Source organism: Carassius carassius, chromosome 30 (genome assembly GCF_963082965.1).
Source record: "Carassius carassius chromosome 30, fCarCar2.1, whole genome shotgun sequence".
NCBI lineage: Eukaryota > Metazoa > Chordata > Actinopteri > Cypriniformes > Cyprinidae > Carassius > Carassius carassius.
The window spans coordinates 20178526-20198679 of NC_081784.1; the positions used below are offsets into that span (position 1 = coordinate 20178526).

The 20154-nt window shown below is 36.2% G+C and overlaps 1 protein-coding gene across 2 annotated transcripts in view; it reads left to right on the plus strand.

Moving 5' to 3' along the window:
- LOC132110855 (leucine zipper putative tumor suppressor 2 homolog) overlaps positions 1-20154 on the plus strand; it is a 77270-nt gene that overhangs the window by 41760 nt on the left and 15356 nt on the right. Inside the window, exon 1 of one of the 2 annotated variants that reach the window (XM_059517876.1) lies at positions 3551-3764. The exons of the other annotated variant lie outside the window; for it this stretch is intronic. The gene's annotated coding sequence lies outside the window, so the exon portion shown is untranslated. Of the gene's footprint in view, positions 1-3550; positions 3765-20154 lie in introns of those variants that run through there. 2 annotated transcript variants of the gene reach the window in all.

Here is a 20154-nt window from a genome sequence, read left to right on the forward strand (position 1 = left end):
ATATTTTAGATTAATGAAACAGATTATACAAGAAGACAGAAATGTTGGGAAGGTTTTTATACATTGAAAATTTGACTGGCCTGTGAAATTTGGTTTAAATGTGACAAGTGGGTGGAAGGGATTGGTTGAAAAAGTGACAACCAACTATGGTTTGAGACCAAGCATGTACATTCTTATCACAGATTAAAGACTGAATTCTTTTAGAAATAAAATGCACTTATGAATCATGTCCAAAAGTAAACAGTTTCATGTTGACTCTAAACATCATAACGAGTTTTAAAATACTTACTGGCAACTGAAAACATAATCAAACTGAATTAAACATTAATTAAATTAACATGCAATGTGGAATATGCCAAATTTTCTGGCGATGTGCACCTAAATCTTCATATATCAGCTGAGTTCTGTTTTTTTTTTTTAGCAATGAAACTCAGTTCACCTCCACAACCCTCAGTCTGCCACTCAACAGTTGTTTTGCTTTTTGACCCGTCTCTCTATCTCTCCCTCTCTCTGTAGATGAAGGGTCAAGTGTTTTTTTGGAGGTTTTGAGGGCCTCTTATTTTGTGTGTGTCTGTCTGCATGTGTGTGTACATGTTTGATCAGATCAGTGTGTGTGTATGTATGTGGGGGGGGTGGAAGGGGGATTAGGTTCTTGTTCAGTCTTTTGTCCTTCACTATCATTAATTTTCTCTCCCTTTCCTAACCAACTCTATTCTGTTCCATTTCTTCCTCTATCACTTGAATAGAGACAGCAGAACTGGGAAGTTTGGGGAGGGGGGGTCAGAATTCCCCTTCCCCTATTCATACTTAATCAAGGCTGTTCATTGCCCCATTTTTGACCGAACTTGTTTGCCACATTGATTTAAATTGGATAATCTTGTACCATATTAATGAAAAAATAAATAAATACAAAGAGAAAGAAATATATACTGTTATTTGTTATCAAATATATACTGTGCATTAAACATTACATTATGTCAGGGTTTACCAAACTGGGGATTGTGAAGGAACTGCATGGTGTCTGAATATTGATTAAAAGTTAATAATGAAATATATAGGAAAAATATATAAAGAATTTTCAAATCAGAATAAAACGGTTTGAAGATTAAATAGTTTGTGTGTTTATGTTGTGTGGCCTCCCAGTTCTCCATAACTTATAAGACAGAATTCCACAAAGCTAGAAATAAGGAGATTCAATGAATTATAATATAATGATTTTATGAAAAGTTTACTGCCATTTTGTGAATATTCAATAATTGTGTAATCAATAAAAAGTAACTGTAATCTGATTATGAGTATATTAAAATATAAAATGATTTAATTACAAGTTCTAATTTGAATTTCAATTCTAATTGTTGTAATCTGATGACATAATTCAGATGAAATATAATCAGTTCTACCCAGCAGTGTGTTTAAGCACTGGTGCATGTGCAGTCGCTCTGGTGAGGAGAATGCAGTTGGCCGGATGTACTGTGGGATATGTGTGTGCTCTGTGGCTGGGAGTATCGTGTTAAGTCTCCCGAGCGAATATATGTGGAGTGTATGTTCATATGATAACTTCCCTGGAGGGCAAGTGTCCATTAATCACTCGGATGCTCATCTGTTCCTAATGCTTCATTAGCTCTCCTTCCTCCGTCTCTCACTTTCTCTGTCTTTTTCTATCTTTTTCGTTCCAGCTTTTCACCTTTTCACTTCACTTGGGAGTTCCACACCAGTCAGGATCCCTGTATGTACTTTTTTTTTGCACACACAGGTTAGGAACTTAACACATCATGCTTCCTTGCTTTTGTTTGGGAAAGCCCAGTAAATGAGGAGTGGAGTGGTTAACGGTTGAAAGGGGAGAACGAGTTGAAAGGCAAACCTTTAGATAAATGTCTGATTCTTCATATACAGCAATTCCTGTAACGAAGAGCTGAATTTTCAGCAACATTCCTCCTGTCTTCATTGTCACAAGATCCTTTGGAAATCATTCTAATGCTATGTTCAATTATTATAGATGCTTAATTATTAATAATATTAGTATTATTATTATCAATGTTGGAAAGAGTTGTGCAGAGTTGTGTAATGTTGTAAAATGAAAATGTGTCAAATTTTATTAACTGATTGTCTTTATGCCCAGTAAAAATGTATTTACCATAATTCCTATCACATTTGTTAATTCATAAAAAAGTTAAAGAATAGAAAAATTCTCCTGTGATGCATGTATATCATCTGATGGACTTAACAGACAAATTAAACCAGTGACAATTCCACAGGACCAAATTTGAAAGAAACACCTAAAAGTTGTTCTTCTGTCCTTGTCCTCCTCACAAAGACTGGATCCCTATGTTTGCTTTTCATGAAACTTTCAGTGTGATGTCATACAGCACAACAAACCCTTTGTTATGCTTTTTATATGTGCATTTGTGGTGACGCCATGGTGTGTGCTACACTCTTTCATATGTTAAAGCATCAACAAGTTATGTGGGCAGTTTTTAGAGTGTCATGCGTTTATGTCCCAGCATTCCTTAAAATTAACATATATCCCATTAAAATCCACTAAACATACAAAGTGTTTACCTTGATTTGAGACGTTTTACTCTAAACCAGTTAGTGGATAACCAAGTCTTTACACACAGCTTTTATTTGGATGTGTGTGTGTGTGTGTGTGTGTGTGTGTGTGTGTGTGTGTGTGTGTGTGTGTGTGTGTGTGTGTGTGTGTGTGTGTGTGTCAGTCACATTAACCCTGTAAAGCCTGACATATGAAGTAATAGTCAGAAAAATAAATAGAACAGTTTATTAAACCTTTAGGCCAAAAAAAATTATGTTTTATGTTTTGTATTATATTTGATATTTTGATTTGCTCATAGAGTATGATATAAGAGAATATGGAGCTAATACACAAGGAGAAAAAGGCACATAAATTTTATTCAAGGGCATAAACTGAGCAGAAAATGTACTGATTCATCCAGTTGCTGATATTTATATGGCCAAAAAGTAGTATGAAAAACAGTATGAAATACATACATTTTTTTCTAAGAAATTATGTATGGATAATCCAGTAAACCTCAGTTGATTCAGTCCAGGAAGTGTTCATCTTGAAATATTCCTAACAATATAAATGTTATTCTTATATTCACTTTATAAAATCACTAAAGATTCTGCATTATAAAGACCAGGTTCCATTACCTGATTTTTTTACATTTATGCTAAAAGGTAATTTACTTGCTATAAAAGTATAAACTTTTAGTCAGACGACAGAAGAGTTTTGATAATGTCGATAATTTAGAGGCCTTAGAAATGTGCTCATCAAATATTATACAGTAGGATTAAATCAGCTGCTGAGGGTCAGACTTAAAAACAGGATGGCAGTATTTCCATTTTCCACACACATTGTGGAGAAAAATGGAAAAGAAAGACAAGGGGAAAGAGAAGGAGTGAGCATGAGGGATTAATGTGTGTGAGGATGGGGGTGGTGGAGGAGCAAGGGGCCATAGACAAAGTGAGAGAGGGAGGAGGGTAGCAGGAGAAGGGGGCGGTGCTGTGGCGACAAACAGCAGGGAAAGAGAGTTAGAGAACAGGACTAAGAGGAAGGGGATTTCTGCCAGAGAAAAGAGAGGAAACTTTGGCATGAGGAAGAGGAGCAGAAAGAAAGAGTGTGTGAGAGAAGGAAAGATACAGAGAGAGTTTGTAAGACTAAAAGAGGGGTACAGTGAGCAGACTGGGATTGTACCTACAGGACAGACTGAGGAGACGCGAGGAGGCAGCAATGCAGAGCACTATGGGTATGTCAGCAATACAACTGTATTTATTACACCCTCAGAATGCACAAGAGTTCATATTACCACTGCAGCTCACAAGAGCTTTGAAGTGATGTGAAATGAATGATTAACTTTCTTAAAGCTGATAGCGCTGGGGTGAGAAGGAGCTACTTGAAGTTTAGCAGCACTGTTAGTGCTTTCTGTTGAGGAGAGATCTGTGGGGGAACGATTTTAGGGCACAAAGTGTGTTATTTTTACAAAAGTTGGCTACTACTCAGGATTTTTATTGTTCTGTCAGAGCACAAAAGACATAACAGAGATTTAATCAAAAACTTTATCCAAGATGTTTCTTTGGAAATTCCTAATCTTTGGGGAAATAAGAATAGACCAAATGAAATGACCGTTGCTATACAGTAAGAGTAAAGATCTATGAAATGATTGTGAAAGCTCAGCTCATTTGATTTTGGAAGAATTTGATGAGGAATGTTTGAGTTTATATTGAGATCTCCGACTATTACATACTTTGGTGTCTTGTCAAGTCAGAGCTTAGTTTGAAACTTTGAGATCTTTTCTGGCTCTCAGGAGGAGACACGTGGGAGATTACTGGGAGCTTTTCCCACAGGAGAAACATCTAAGATGAATGAGTCTTAAACAAAAGTCTTCATTTGCTCTCCTTTTAATGTAATTATTGTTTAGGGGACATTATGTAAGTGTGATCTCTTTTGTTGTTTTTGTTTCCTATATTCAAAAAAAATAAAGTTTCTTTATTGGCATCTATGGTTCCATAAAGATCCATGGAACCTTGCAATTCCACAAAAGGTTCTTTACGGAAAATGGTTCTTTATATTTTGTAAATGGTTTAATTTAGGAAATATTCACTGAAAGCCTCTTCAGGAACTAAAAATGGTTCTTCTATGACATCACTGTAACCCCCCCCCCCCCCCCTTTGGGACCTTTATTTTTAAAAGTGTGTAGGAATTTATATCTGTTGTAAAGAGTGATTGTTGAGCTGGTTTGTAGTCACACTCCAGTCACTCCTCGCCCAGTGCTTACACAAAGATTTCACAAACTAGTCAAACACCACTAAGCTTCTTGCGCATCATGCAGGCCGATCTATTAAGATTTGGTTTTCGAATGGGATGAAGTTTAGAGTGAAGTGCCTCCAATATACTGAGATTCCCATTTGTGTTTAAAGTGGATGTGAGTCAGCTCATGGCACATTCTTATACAGTAAACCTTTGAAATAGAGCGGCCTGTTACTGAGTGTCAGCAGCATCCAGACTCAGCTCCAGAAGAGTTCACCAAGGGGAGGGTGGAAAGGTGCTTGCCTCAGTGAGTCGGAAAATAATAGATGAGTTAAATCACTCTCATATGTTACAAGGCTCTGAAATACAGCCTTAGAAAATGCGGTGAGATCATTTTCTCTGTAAGGACAGTATGTGCCAGACTGACCGGCTGTGTCTCACTGGTTTAGGTTCTCCAAAACACCTCGTACCATCTCCTCTCATTACTTTTTTTGTTTCTATTTATGAGATGCTTTTATGTGCCAAGTATTTATGCAAGGCTTCCTGCTTAGGCAATAATCAATAATGACTTATCGTGCAATATGTGTACTTGACAGCAATATTTTTTGGTGAAGCAATATATCGCCCATTATATTTACTTAAAAATGTATATCACCGTGTTTTTTACATTCCACTTGCGCCTGAGTCTTTTGCATCTTCTCATACATAACGTGGTGGAGTCATGAGGTGCTAGTTCAAATTTAAAAAATGCTTCTACAAAAAATGTTTAATCTGAAGATATGGCCTTGTTTAGGGATCTGTGCCTTTGTGCATACGGACATCTGACTGCTAAGTAGTGATTGTGTTTTTAGCAATAGTGTGCACCCTTAAAGGGATAGTTCACCCAAAAATGAAAATTATGTGATTAAAGAGTCACCCTCATGTCGTTCCAAAACCCGTAAGACCTCGGTTCATCTTCGGAACACAGTTTAAAATATTTTAGATTTAGTCCGAGAGCTTTCTGTCCCTCCATTGAAACTGTGTGTACGGTATACTATCCATGTCCAGAAAGATATTAAAAACATCATCAAAGTAGTCCATGTGACATCAGAGGGTCATTTAGAATTTTTTGAAACATCGAAAATACATTTTGGTCCAAAAATAGCAAAAACTACGACTTTATTTAGCATTGTCTTCTCTTCCGTGTTTGTTGTGAGAGAGAGTTCAAAACAAAGCAGTTTAGTGATATCCGGTTCGTGAACGAATCATTTGATGTAACCGGATCTTCTTGAACCAGTTCACCAAATCGAACTGAATCGTTTCAAACAGCTCGAACGAGTCAGTCTATTGTTCGTTATCTGGCTCAGCTCGGTGTTCATCTTCAGTTCTCTCTTCACAGCAGTTCAGTCAGTGTACTGTTTGAGTGCATGAATTACTCCGGGATATTGGTTTGTTTGAACTCAGAGGAAGTGTCAGCCACATTAAAAAAGTTAACAGCTTAAGTCATTTGTGGATTAATGCGTATTGGAGTTGCGAACCGTTTCAAACGATTCAGTTCAATTTGGTGAACTGGTTCAAGAAGATCCGATTACATCGAGTGATTTGTTCGCGAACCGGATATCACTACACTGCAGTCGTAGTTTTTGCTATTTTTGGACCAAAATGTGTTTTCGATGCTTAAAAAAATTCTAACTGACACTATGATGTCACATGGACTACTTTGATGACGTTTTTCTTACCTTCCTGGACATGGACAGTATACCGTACACACATTTTCAATGGAGGGACAGAAAACTCTTGGACTAAATCTAAAATATCTTAAACTGTGTTCGGAAGATGAACGGAGGTCTCACGGGTTTGCAACGACATGAGGGTGAGTCATTAATGATATAATTTTAATTTTTCGATGAACTAACCCTTTAATTTACAGAGAAAATAAGGTCAGGAAAAAATCTGTAGATAGAAAAATGCACAAAGAACTTGTATGAAGATTTTTCATTCTTTTTCTTTTTTTTTTACTTTTTGTTAGAAAATGTTTATTTACTAGTTTAAGGTATCTAATATTTTTATACTTAATTTCCATGATCTAAATATTCTTAAAAATGAAAAGTTTGTTTGTTTGTTTGTCATTTTGAAATGTGTTGGCCTTCTTGCATTATTATGCTGTTACATTATAGTTATATATTCAGATGCATAAAACCGTCTTTAAAACAAAATTATATTATATTTCTGGGTCAGTATATCTCAAAACAAAAAGTTGTTATTGTGACAGACTGGCCTGTTCTTGCAGTTATATATGCAGAGGGAGATCTCATTAACGTTGAGTCTGACTCAGCTGACTGCACTGAATCAAAACTTTCCATGGCACTCTTTTCCTCTCCGTCTGAGCTCGGCTGGAATCTGTTGGGACTGTGTCTGTATGTCCACATCCTCTTGCGGCTGATCCCGCTGTGGCGTGTTTGCAAGTTTTTATGACCAGCTCCAAGGTTGTCTTTTTTTCGGTTTGCGGCTCCTGCTTGGTTCACCATATCTGCACTTTTGAGATGAATTACATATTCTTGCTTGTATAGTTTGTCTGAGGCCATGCTGGTTATGTAAGCACTGGTGTGGAATTAATTTACCGGTATGTGCACTGTGACACTTTTCCTCCCGACTGCAGTGCATATCTGCAATGTGATTTCAGTTTGATCGTATGACTGATGATTATGGCTTTTCAGAAACACCGCAAGATTTTTTTTTCCTCTCTTTCTGCTGATGCTTGGTTCAGAAAGCTTCAAGAGGAGGCAGAGAAGCCATTTTAAGAAGATCAATAGCCACAGCAAGTAGAGAAAGTTATCTGTGGTCTATTTAAAGAGAGACAAGAGTACCAATTATTCCTTCATGAGACCGTAGCTAAACATCTTTCTGTCTATAACATTGCTCTTTTTCATTTAATGTACTTCACGGTAAAAAAAAAAAAAACATCTGTAATTCTGTATAATATGATATTAAATCATTTACATTATTTCACCATTTATGAGAAGGTTACAGTTAATTATATATTATACAAAACAATGGTATATGTTTTGTTTTCCACATTCTAGTTATCTGATATCAACAATGGTACTATAAATACCATGGTATTTCCATAGATTTTTGGACATTGATTTATTTGGCAGTTTTTATTTGAAGCCTTTGTAAAACACAATCAGGCTACATTATATACTGTGATTTATTCAACTAAGTCTGGATAAGTATTTGAGATTACTTTTTTATCAAAACCTTTTGAATTTGAAGAAACACTGGTTAACAGTCATTTCTGCTGGGCAGTATCTTGTCCATATATGGATGGTCTGGATTTCACTTAGTATTGTTTTTTCAGACCATAGTACATTTTAAATACTTAATCACTTTATTACCATCCTATCAGTGGCATCTCCTCAAAATGGCCACTTTCACAGTAAGCCACAGCTCCTCTCCATTCTGCTATTATTCCAAGTGTCTGTTTCTGACCACTGGATTGAACTGAATAATCATTAGTGGTTGGAAATTCCTACCATGGCAAAGAGCAGCTTACTCAGAAACAACTGGCTCCTAGATGTTACTTGCTCATTCTCACGCTGGACGTTTTTCTGCTTTTTGCAAATGCCCACAATTGAAATGTGTCAAACTGACCAAGTAACAGTCTCCGCTGCTCAGTCTTCACGAGAGTATACCACAACACATGTGTGTGCATTCGTCTGCTTGAAAACAAGCTGCAGGACATGTGTGTTCTACTTCAGAACGCTGGCTCCTGCGTCAGCAACATCACACACATGCATCCTGGTTCTCTTGTCAATGTGCGTCGACTGACACAGAAGAGAAGAAATCGTTGAATAAAGATGTTATTTTTGTTATCTTTGCTCTCAAAAGTATTCTTGTAGCTTCATAACATTATGGTTGAACCACCGATCTCACATTATTTCATTGATGTCTTTACTTCCTTTTTGGACCATAAAACATTTCAGTTGCATTGCTGTAAATGGAGGGTCAGAAAGCTCTCAGATTTTATCAAATATATCTTAATGTGTGTTCATAAGATGAACAAAGATTTTATGAGTTTGGAACAACATGAGTGCGAGTAATTAATGACAGAATTCTCATTTTTGGGTGAACTATCCCTTTAAAGTAGAATATACATTTCTGTTCATGTATATATTAGAAGCAGATCTTTTAGAAGTAGTGAACACCTCACTTCTTTCTGGGACATTTCCAAACTCCTTAAAAACTGCAGTTGTTAAGCCCCTCCTGAAAAAGAGCAATCTTGATAACACCATTTTGAGCAATTTTAGACCAATATCTAATCTTCCTTTTATAGGCAAAATTATAGAAAAGGTAGTTTTTAATCAGCTGAACAAATACTTAAACTCAAATGGATACCTGGACAATTTTCAATCTGGTTTTCGACCGCATCACAGCACAGAGACAGCACTCATTAAGATAATAAATGATATTCGCTTAAATTGTGACTGCAAAATATCGGTGCTGGTATTGCTAGATCTCAGTGCTGCATTTGATCGATCATAACATACTACTAGAGAGACTGGAAAACTGGGTCGGGCTCTCTGGGATGGTACTCAAATGGTTCAGGTCATACTAAGAAGGGAGAGGCTATTATGTGAGTATAGGAGAGCATAAGTCTAAGTGGACGTCCATGACATGCAGAGTCCCACAAGGGTCAATTCGTGCACCGCTCTTGTTTAGCCTGTGTATGCTCCCACTAAGTCAAATAATGAGAAAGAACCAAATTGCCTATCACAGCTATGCGGATGATACCCAGATTTACCTAGCCTTATCTCCAAATGACTACAGCCCCATTAACTCCCTCTGCCAATGCATTGATGAAATTAATAGTTGGATGTACCAGAAATTTCTTCAGTTAAACAAGGAAAAAACTGAAGTCATTGCATTTGGAAACAAAGATGAAGTGTTCAAGGTGAATGCATACCTTGACTTTAGGCGTCAAACAACTAAAAATCAAGTCAGGAATCTTGGTGTGATTCTGGAGACAGACCTTAGTTTCAATAGTCATGTCAAAGCAGTAACTAAATCAGCATACTATCATTTAAAAAACATTGCAAGAATTAGATGTTTTGTTTCCAGCCAAGACTTGGAGAAACTTGTTCATGCCTTCATCACCAGCAGGGTGGACTATTGTAATGGGCTCCTCACCGGCCTTCCCAAAAAGACCATTAGACAGCTGCAGCTCATCCAGAACGCTGCTGCCAGGATTCTGACTAGAACCAGAAAATCGGAGCATATCACCCCAGTCCTCAGGTCCTTACACTGGCTTCCAGTTACATTTAGGATTGATTTTAAAGTACTTTTACTCGTATATAAGTCACTAAATGACCTAGGACCGAAATATATTTCAGATATGCTCACTGAATATAAGCCTAACAGACCACTCAGATCATTAGGATCGAGTCAGTTAGAAATACCAAGGGTTCACACAAAACAAGGGGAGTCCGCCTTTAGTTACAATGCCGCCCACAGTTGGAATCAGCTTCCAGAAGAGATCAGATGTGCTAAAACACTAGTCACATTTAAATCTAGACTTAAAACTCATCTGTTTAGCTGTGCATTTATTGAATGAGCAGTGTGCAATGTCCGAACGGATTGCACTATATTTTCACAGTTTTTTTATTTTATTTTATGTCAAATCATTTTCTAACTGTTTTAAATTCATTTTAAATAAGTAAATTTTTTAATAATTTTAAAAGGTTTTTTTTGTTTTATTCGTGTTATTATTTTTCTTCATTACTATTTTACTTTCTTTTATATAAAGCACTTTGAATTACCATTGTGTACGAAATGTGCTATATAAATAAACTTGCCTTGCCTTGCCTTGCCTTCATGGTTAATCTAGTTTACTTGCTACAAAGTCTCAAATAAAACTTTTGTGTGTCACTAAAACTTTTGTAAGTCCGATTAATAGTTCTCCCTGTATCTAAGTCTAGTATGCTGCAATTTGAACCTGAATTAGTTCACTATAAAAGTGCCTTAAGTTTTTACGCAAGTTCACTTTAGCAGTCTTTACTTAAAATTGTTAGTTAATTAAATAAAAAGTCAAAAAAATTTTCAAGTCTAAGTTTTTAAAGTAATTTAAATGAAACATACAAAAATATGTAATGAACAAAAAATATAACATTATTGCTGCTTAAAATCATTTCAATCAGGACCACTACCGTCAAGTATATATTTTATAACAATTATATTGCATACAGTTAGTGTTAGCGATATGGTTATGTTCTGGGCAACGCTCCACTTGCCTGTCCATGCAGCCATGCTTGGACATAGCGGGGAGAGCAGCAAGACAAACCCCCCTGGGGTACAGAACAGAACCATTATAAGCATAATTACAATTCTCAATTACATGAGTTGTAAACAAAATGTGATAGAGACTGCTTCCAATGAAGAGACTGTAAAGAAAGAACAAAGTTAGATCAAATTACAGGTTCAGTTGGTGGAGTTGGGGTTGGAGGAGGGAGTTAATTGCAAGCAGCGATGCGATGGAAGAGACGCTGAAGAATGGGAATTTAAATAGACCGCAGGTGATAGGTGTTAAGACTGGATTGGTACACGTCAGGAACAGCTGACTGTCAGCTGATGCAAGCGTGACTAATGTGACCTGACTGAACTAACGCGATGCTCAATTTATTAATGTAAGTAACTTCTTTTGTAGAAATTAAATATTATAGTGATTTTTAAGTCGACTAGTCGCTGATGACGTCATTAAAGAACAAATAAGTCTGTAGCTGCTAAAAACTCCTTGTGCACAGCTATGGCATATGACGCAGCACTGCGTACATGGCTATTGCTCCTATAATAGCTCATTTTTATCAGTTCTTTTGCCTTTGGGACGTTTTATTTCTCACAGATTTCTGCTCGTTCTACATCAGATACAGATAAAGTAGCACAGTAAAGATTACACTTATATGAATGCATTAGTGAGAGCGATTGCTTGTGTGAATTATTTCTACATGGAAGCGTCTCTCTAGTATGCTGTGGGATTTAGTTATAAACAAATATATGCTAGAACGTTTTAGTTTCTAAGCTATTTTATTGAGGAATCACAAAACAGCGTAGACAGTACATTTCCGCGCTGAATGATTCTTTGGGCGAACGATCAGCATGTGACGTACGAGCTGTGTGTGTGTTACAGTGCAGCAACGCATTCGATTAGAATAGCAATTAACTTACCTGTACAATAAGCTGTTTATAATGTGCATTCTCCTGTTAAATTTCGAGCATCCAGTAATATAATCACACATGTCTTGTGGACCTTTTGGAGTATACATTTATTTGTCATTTTAACTGTTTGGAAATGGTGCGTAAATGTGGAAGTCCTTCAAACATTTATTATCCTGTTGCGCCCTCTATAGGACCGGCGACTAGTCGTCGTCAAGATTAAAGCGTCATGGCAGAGCATTGAAGTCGACTAGTCGATTAGTTTTAGTCAATTTAACCTTGCATATTCATACCACCATTGCATATTCTATGTGAACTTGGTGTAATAATGAAGGTGATTTCGAATTTAAAAATGACTTTACACTCAATGTACTTTATAGCTGTCGGGGCATGGGAGCTGTTTCCCACTGGCAGATTCTCAGTAATGGGCACCACTGTGCCAGCACACTGGGTGAAACAAAATGTCCGCTGTTGATTGGCAGGTATTTCAGTCCAGATGGCAGCACCTCCTGTGTGGTATTGTGCGAATACTGTCGCCCGCTGCATCTCATTCTGGAGTTTGAGCCAGCCGGCTCTTTTCTGAAAGGCTTGCTGGATGGGATGCCCAGGGAGGCTTGGGCAGTGAGACAGGAGAGATTGTCTTCGGGAGGTTTGTGATGCGACTCGTGCCCCTGTTCAAGGAGAGCCCATATGCTTTGAGATGTTAAAGAGCCGACCAGCCCCCTGTCTTCTTTAAACTTTGAGTTGAGTTTTCCTTTCTCTCTGATTCAACTTTTATGGATTCCTTTACTTCACTTCGTTTGCCTTCCTGCGATTGATTTATGCATGTTCACTAACACTCCACCTGTTCAGGATTTTATTAGTTTTTTTCCTATGCTCTATCGTTCTCTTTCCTCTCTTCTCTGTGGAGTTCTCCCTCTGTTTTTGTTGCAAACTTTGGCTCCCTCCCCCTCTTGCTCTCTTTCACCCCAGGCAGTGCACATGCAGGCCTCATGTGTCATGGCAACAGCCCCAAACAAAGCCAAAAGCCAAAAGCCTGCAACAGTTTGGCAGTGAAACTAGCAGGGCCAATAATGCTTGTTCTACAGGCAGTTTCCCTGTTGTTTTTAATTCAATGCAGTATTTCAACAAAGAAAACACAATTAATTGAATTGAGGAGGACAGCTACAGGGATTTTACCATGAAAATGAGTCACTTTACACGCAGAGTTTAACAGCGGCCATGTGGTCCCTGGAAAATGCTGTTGTAGTGTTGTTTGAAGTTTGAGTGAATTATTTAGGGCAAAAATAAATGTGCAAACTTTGAAACTCTTAAGATATTGTGTTTCATTATTCTCATCCCATTATAAAAAAAATACATAAAAATAGATAATGATTTGCTTTATTAAAAAATAATAATAATTTTTACTACTGCTTGGGTAGTTTATAGATAACATGGGCATTGAGTATTTTATTCATTTTTATTAATGTATAACAGAAAGACTTTTTAGTTGTTTCTTCTTTATTTTAAGTTTAATAAATACAATGTTGGTGAAAAGTGTTGGAGACTTTTATCAAGAAAACATTAAAACTTCTTACTGAAATCAAACCTTTGAAATAAGGTGCATAATACTTTGTATATGATATCACATTAAAATATACTGAAATAACTTTACAGTCCTTTAGAATTGTTTATGATTCTTGCAAAAAAACTTTAATAGATATTTCATTCACAAATCAATATTTAGTCCATGAAATATTTTAGCGCTGTGCATATCTGTAAAAATCTGTATTTACTATAGAAATTCATAAAAATTTCACTCGACACCAGTTTTTAATCGCATGAGCATGAGAACCATGACACATACAAATAAGTACTGCAAATGTAGGTTGAGACATTACCTAATAAGACATCATAAAGAGGTTAAAAAGACTCTCATCTTCCTTATCAATAAATCATACACACTCCCTGTGATCTCATTCTGCCTTGTTTATAGAATTTTACACAAATAATTAATGACAACACATTTAGTGTTTTTGTATGTGTGCCAGAAAGAATAATCCTCATTCTCAGACAGCACGTCTGTGAAAGTGTGATCAGAAAGTGTGATCATTGTCATTTAGAATGGAACTCCTAACTGAGAAATGAAGGGATGAAAGAGGAGATCTGAAATCTGTTTATTTCAGTCCATCAGAGCATTTTAGCACACACTGAGGAGAATATTTTGGGTCCACTGATGGCAATGACTTCATTCTATTATTGCACATGCATCATTCATGACTAAACTCTTTCCCAAGACTTGGGCGCCAGTTGACTTTTTAGACTGGATAACAGCATAATTGAATTTATCAAGTCTGATTCATTTGAGCCAGACTTGCACATTAGCTAATAAGGACAATAGAGGATTTATGTAAAAGTGACTGACATTAACATTCCCAAAAACACTGAGGCCGAATCCTATTTTGTATTCTTTTACTATGTCTTTTACTAGGGTGATGGGAAAGTGCATACTTTTTACTAATATTGTGTACACAAGCATGTGTATTTAAGTGTTCATTTAGCTAAATTATTTGTCCTTTTCACATTTGTTCCCTACAGCTGTAAGTGTCAAAAGAGATCTGTCTCTCTTCAGTGGGGTTGTGGATCGCATTAGTTCTACAAGAATGGATGCACACTTCAAAAAATTCAACGTAAAACTTAGAATTTATCTATATGGATGCAAGCGGTGGCTATGGTCAAATTTCACATCTGGTCTCAGCTCGTGTACGCAAGTTTTTGAGTTACCTGAAATTGTGTGCAATATAGTAAATGTCAGCATTTTATTGTTGTCCTGACCATCAAATTTACATTTAATCATTTAGCAGACGCTTTTATCGCATCAAATGAAGCTCATTAAGGCTGATTTATACTTCTACGATTTATACCTACGCCGTAGGCTATGCGTCAGTTTTAATTTATACTTCTGGGTCATTGTCCTCGTTGACAACCACTAGTCTGTAGTGTCTACGTGCATGTTGCTGGTGTAACCTGCAGTACCATGAAAAAAGCGAAGAAGAAGAGGCTCGTCAGAGAAGCATTATAGCCGTGATGGCTGCAAATAAATATAAAATAATTAAATTATTATTTAAAACTACAAAAGGAGACGTCAATGGAACAAGAGAAGATGGCATTCTCTCCATCTTCTCAAATACTTGAACCACGGCAGATCAACACTGTTTGTCGTGGACAACTACTGTTGTATAATGCTATTTAGTATAATAAATGATAAGACACTTGCTCTTTGCTTCGTTTCATTTTATATAAGAAGGTGTAACATTAAAATATATTACAGTGCACATAAACACACAAAACTCAAGTACACATGGAGGGAGGGGTTCTAGCAGACTAATCACAGCGCTTGCGGTTCGCATAGAATTGAGGCGGTATTAGATTTTTGGAAAGGTGCACGTCAGGCTATGGCGTAGGCTATGGTTTAGGATGTGCGTCTATGCATAGGCTATGGCTTAGGTTCGATGCAGAAGTATAAATCAGCCTTTAGTCGATTGTTAAATAGTAAGATTTGCATGTCTTTTTGGTTTTAGCTTTAGCTTTATATGCGTGAATAGCAGTGTAAACAAGACCATGAGGATTCAGTCATCGCATCATTTACCTGCAGTGCTTTTGTGAAAGGAGAAAAACTGAAATTAAGTCTATAAAAGGAATAAAATAAATAGGATCACACAAAATATATAATTGACTATAATATAATTAACAAATTAACAAAAGAAAAAAAAACACCGTGCAACAAGTATAAACTACGCTCATTTTTGTGACACTCTTAATGCATTTCTTTTCTTTTCTTTATATCTTTATTTGATTAAATCCATCTGATCACAAAGGCACCTCACCCAATCAACATTAGTTCTACCGTTGCCTGACATTTCAGCCATACATCATCCAACTAAAATGCAGTCAATCAAAAACAAAAGTTACACTGTTTATTTTAGGTCCGCTGTAAAATCAGCTTGCAACGCCCAAACTAATTTTTTTGCGCATGTGAAGGATTTTACATGACTGAATTATAACACTCATATGAGGATATTAGAACATGACTCAAGTATAAAGCCATGTTTAGGCTACGTAATGAATAATAGTTATACAAACAAATGTTACAAATATAGCAAAAATTGGAAACATTTAGATTCTTAGAGCCCAATGCAAATTCAGGTTTGCTTGACATTTGTATGCTGTTCATAATGAATGCCACTATAGCCTAATCTGTGTTTTATTTTATAGTTTAATATATAATTTTATATAAACTGTATATAAATTGCATAAATTAATTTAACTTAATTATTTGCAAATACAAGGTTAATGTATGTTTTTGGAGCAAGATCAATGTCTCTTTCATGAGATTACTTCCTCTTTTTGGCCGGGTTTCATTTCTCCATGTCGGAAACTTTAAGGGCGAGGCTTCTAAACCAGGATGTTTTTAGGGCCATGATATTCAAATGCAGGGCTCGCAAAATGTAAAAATCCCTGGTTGCCCTTCATAGGGATGTAATGATTCACTCAACTTTCGATCCAATAAAATTCAGGATACAGATTTCACAATTAAATTTTCTTACCATTTATTTATATATACATTTTTTTATAAAATTAGATTTAAGACAAATTATAAATGAAAATGTGTCCCTTTTTTATTTCTCAGACAAAATGCTGCATATTTCTTTGTGAAATTGAAATATCAAATAATAAAACTAACTTGACATTTTAAAACATCAAATAAATCAAATAAAAAAAATAATAAAAACAAATAAAGAAATAATACAAATAAAATAAATCTCTTCATATAAACAAAGGCTTTGCCTGTGGTCTATTTAAAATCATAGGCAAACACTGAATTTGAATTATGATCCAAAAAAGATGCTAAATACATGTTATTTAGATTGTATAATTAAAAAATTTGAAGCATTAACAGAATAGTCTGATTTTAGCTTTGTGAATGAGATACAAATGTCACTCTCTGACAGCAGGTGGCGCTTATAGAACAGCAGGTATTTATAGGCTGCTACCCCTTTAAGACCGAATAAAATGTTTACGTTCACTTAAGACATAACTGTGTGTGTTTACGAAAATACTTGCAGAGACAGTTATTTTAAGATAATTTTGTGTGTATGTATTCATTCACATCTCATTCGCACGGATCTGCGCTATATGTTAGATTGATCAATGGGGCCCACTAATACTAATAATCCTGAAAACCATACAGAACGGATAGAATGCTAACTTGCATTTAGCCTGAAATGGGACCAATAGCCTAATTATCATTAACATTAAAACACTAACGTGCAGGGTCATGGTATTTATTATAATTTATAAACTTCTGTATCTAGATCATTCCTAGAATCATCAGCTCATACAAAACTCACTGACTTAAAGACATAGTTCACACAAAAATTTTAATCTGTCATCATTTACTCATCCTCATGCCCCAAACCTGACTCTCTTTCTTCTACTGAACACAAGATATTTTAAAGAATGCTAGCAACTAAACAATTTTGGTTCTCTTTGACTTTCCATACAATGGAGATGAAAATGTTTAGTTATAATATTCTGCAAAATGCCTTCTTTTGTGTTTAGCAGCAGAAGGAAATTCACACAGGTCTGGATGAGAGATTGTTTTTTTTTATGGACTATCCCTTTAACACTATATGACAAAAATCCTAAATTTCACCCTCTCTCTTTTTAGATGTCATAGTTTGTAGTTGTAGTGGCATACTGTACTAAACTAATTTAACAGTCTGGATCCCACAGGCATGTCCGATTAGGTCAGTTTTGCCCACCTAATGGATTGAAAGGTACCATTTTAGGGCTGTCAGTCACTTGAAGAATAAATGCACTTGTGAAATGCTTTTTTTCCCCTAAAAGTTTAATTTATTCAGTGAATTTGTATGACCCTTTAAAAGTATGACAGCTACGGCTAATTAATTGTGCCATTTGGCTTTTTGTAGTAACTGTCATTTGCAAATTACCCTCATTCTAAATAATGAAGAATCTGTTAATTAAGCCTAATTACTGCTACAATTACTCTCCATGGCATATATGAATAATTCATGAGCACACATACACACCTTGTAATTGCAGCAACCTAATCAGAACTGTTTTGTGTTTTTCAAAGTAAGTCCTTCAAATCACCAACAATGTGTTTAGTTTTCTGCTGCGGTCACGTGATTGTTATCTTTTTTCTGTGTGTTTGTGAATGTAACAGAGTGTTTTCGTAACATTGTGTGTGTTATCTGATAGAGGGGACAATAACAGTGCAGCTGACAGGAAGTCTCGGAGCGGGGCCACAGGCTGCAGAGCGGCCAGTCAGCGCTCTCTGGGGGGTCTGAACGTGTGACTAGAGCAGGACATTCAAACACTGTTGAAGATGTAACACGTTAAAATGTGAAAGAAATGTGATGTAGGGCTAGATGATGGCAGGACACAATGTGACAGGAAACTGAGGAGTAAAACCAAAGGAACAGAGTAAACAGTGTAAAAGCAATATTTTACTGACTGCCTCAGTCCTTAGATGCTCCTGCTCTTTTATCAGTAAACACAATATAAGTTTCACTGATCACTTTATTGTTCTCACTTGAGCACACAGAGACTATGCAGCTCTCACTTTTCCCTATTTAGAGCACAAGGAGTCATTCTTGATTAATTATCAACATTTTATGTGCCATATTAATCCAAGAATGTACTTTTGTCCTCTCTATTTTTGGGCAGCACATACACAGCGTTAATGAGCATGTGTGGTTGTATTTGCAGCAGTCAGATGAGGTAGTAGATGAGGTCAGCATTTTCCTTTGTGCTGCTTCCAGTTTCCTGTATTTCTCTGAATGTTCATGTGCCTGTGAGGGTTATGTATCATGATGTTTATTATGTTTTGTCTTGGGTACTTTGAAAATTGTTGTGACAGATTTGCACTACATAAAATTCTTAATATGGCTGATTCATTTGACATCTTCTGGTGAAGTGAGGAGGATACTATTATAAGGTTTGCACAGTTAAGGGAAAAAGCATGTCATATCAGAACAAAGACTTTGGTGTTGGATACCACAATGTCATGTCTAACATCTCCATGGGAAGAGGCTTTGATTGGGATCTTCACAAAAATAAATTATACTGCCCCTGCAACTACAATTGAACCAAAGAGACCAAATGTGAATAAGGTTTTAGGGATTTGTGCCCGGAGATTTGGAGCTCTGCTGGGTTCCAGGCTCAATGCTGACATTCCATCCTATTCTACATCAGACTCAACAGAGAAGCTCCGTGATTCCCAGGGGATTCACACCTCGCTGCTAATCATTTTCCGGCGGCACTATTAAAACTTATCATAACGAGATTTCAGCCATCTCACTGTGGAATTTGATTAGAAACACCTGCAGCAGAGAAATTCTCTCACTATCGAGAAAGGAGAGATCAAATGCTAAACAAGAGTGAGAGGGCTGTTTGCATTTGTATAATATAATATAATATTTAAAAACGAATGAAAATGAGAAATGTTGGCTGAAATATGTTCTAGTGAAAGTAATGCAGTGACTAAAATACAGAAAAAATTCATTAAAAATGCATAATATGATGCATAAATAATATAATTAAATACATAATATAAAATAAGTATTTACAGATATTTACAGTATTGACAGTGTTGTGCTGCTTTCTAAAAACAGGTCAGAAATCATAATATTAATTAAAATTATTTATTTCTGTTGACAGCCATGTTTCTACCTATTGTAATTGTGGTAAGAAAATTACATTTCCCTTACATTCAACTTTCATCTTACATTCAAGCATTCATCTTTGCCATGTTACATTCATTTAGTTGACTAGTGCTATATGCTGTATTAACAAAAACATAAATGGCATTAATTAAAACACTGACAAGCTACTGTACGCAATATCGCGTTCATAATTGAATGCGACTCAACTGCAATTATGAACGCGATTGGCATAGCTTGTCACTGTCAGTGATCTACGGCTCTGTGTATCCATGATAGAGATTTACTATTAATCACTGAACCAGCTTTATTGATGAGATGCGCATGAGAATCACATGCGATTTATCGTGTAGCCCCAAGTTTGATTGTTGATCACAAAGTACAAAGTAGTTGAGGAAAACAAGGATGCCGGGTGTATTCAGAATGCCGCCATTACTGTCTAGAGAGTGTGGAATGGAGCGCTGTGATTGGTTG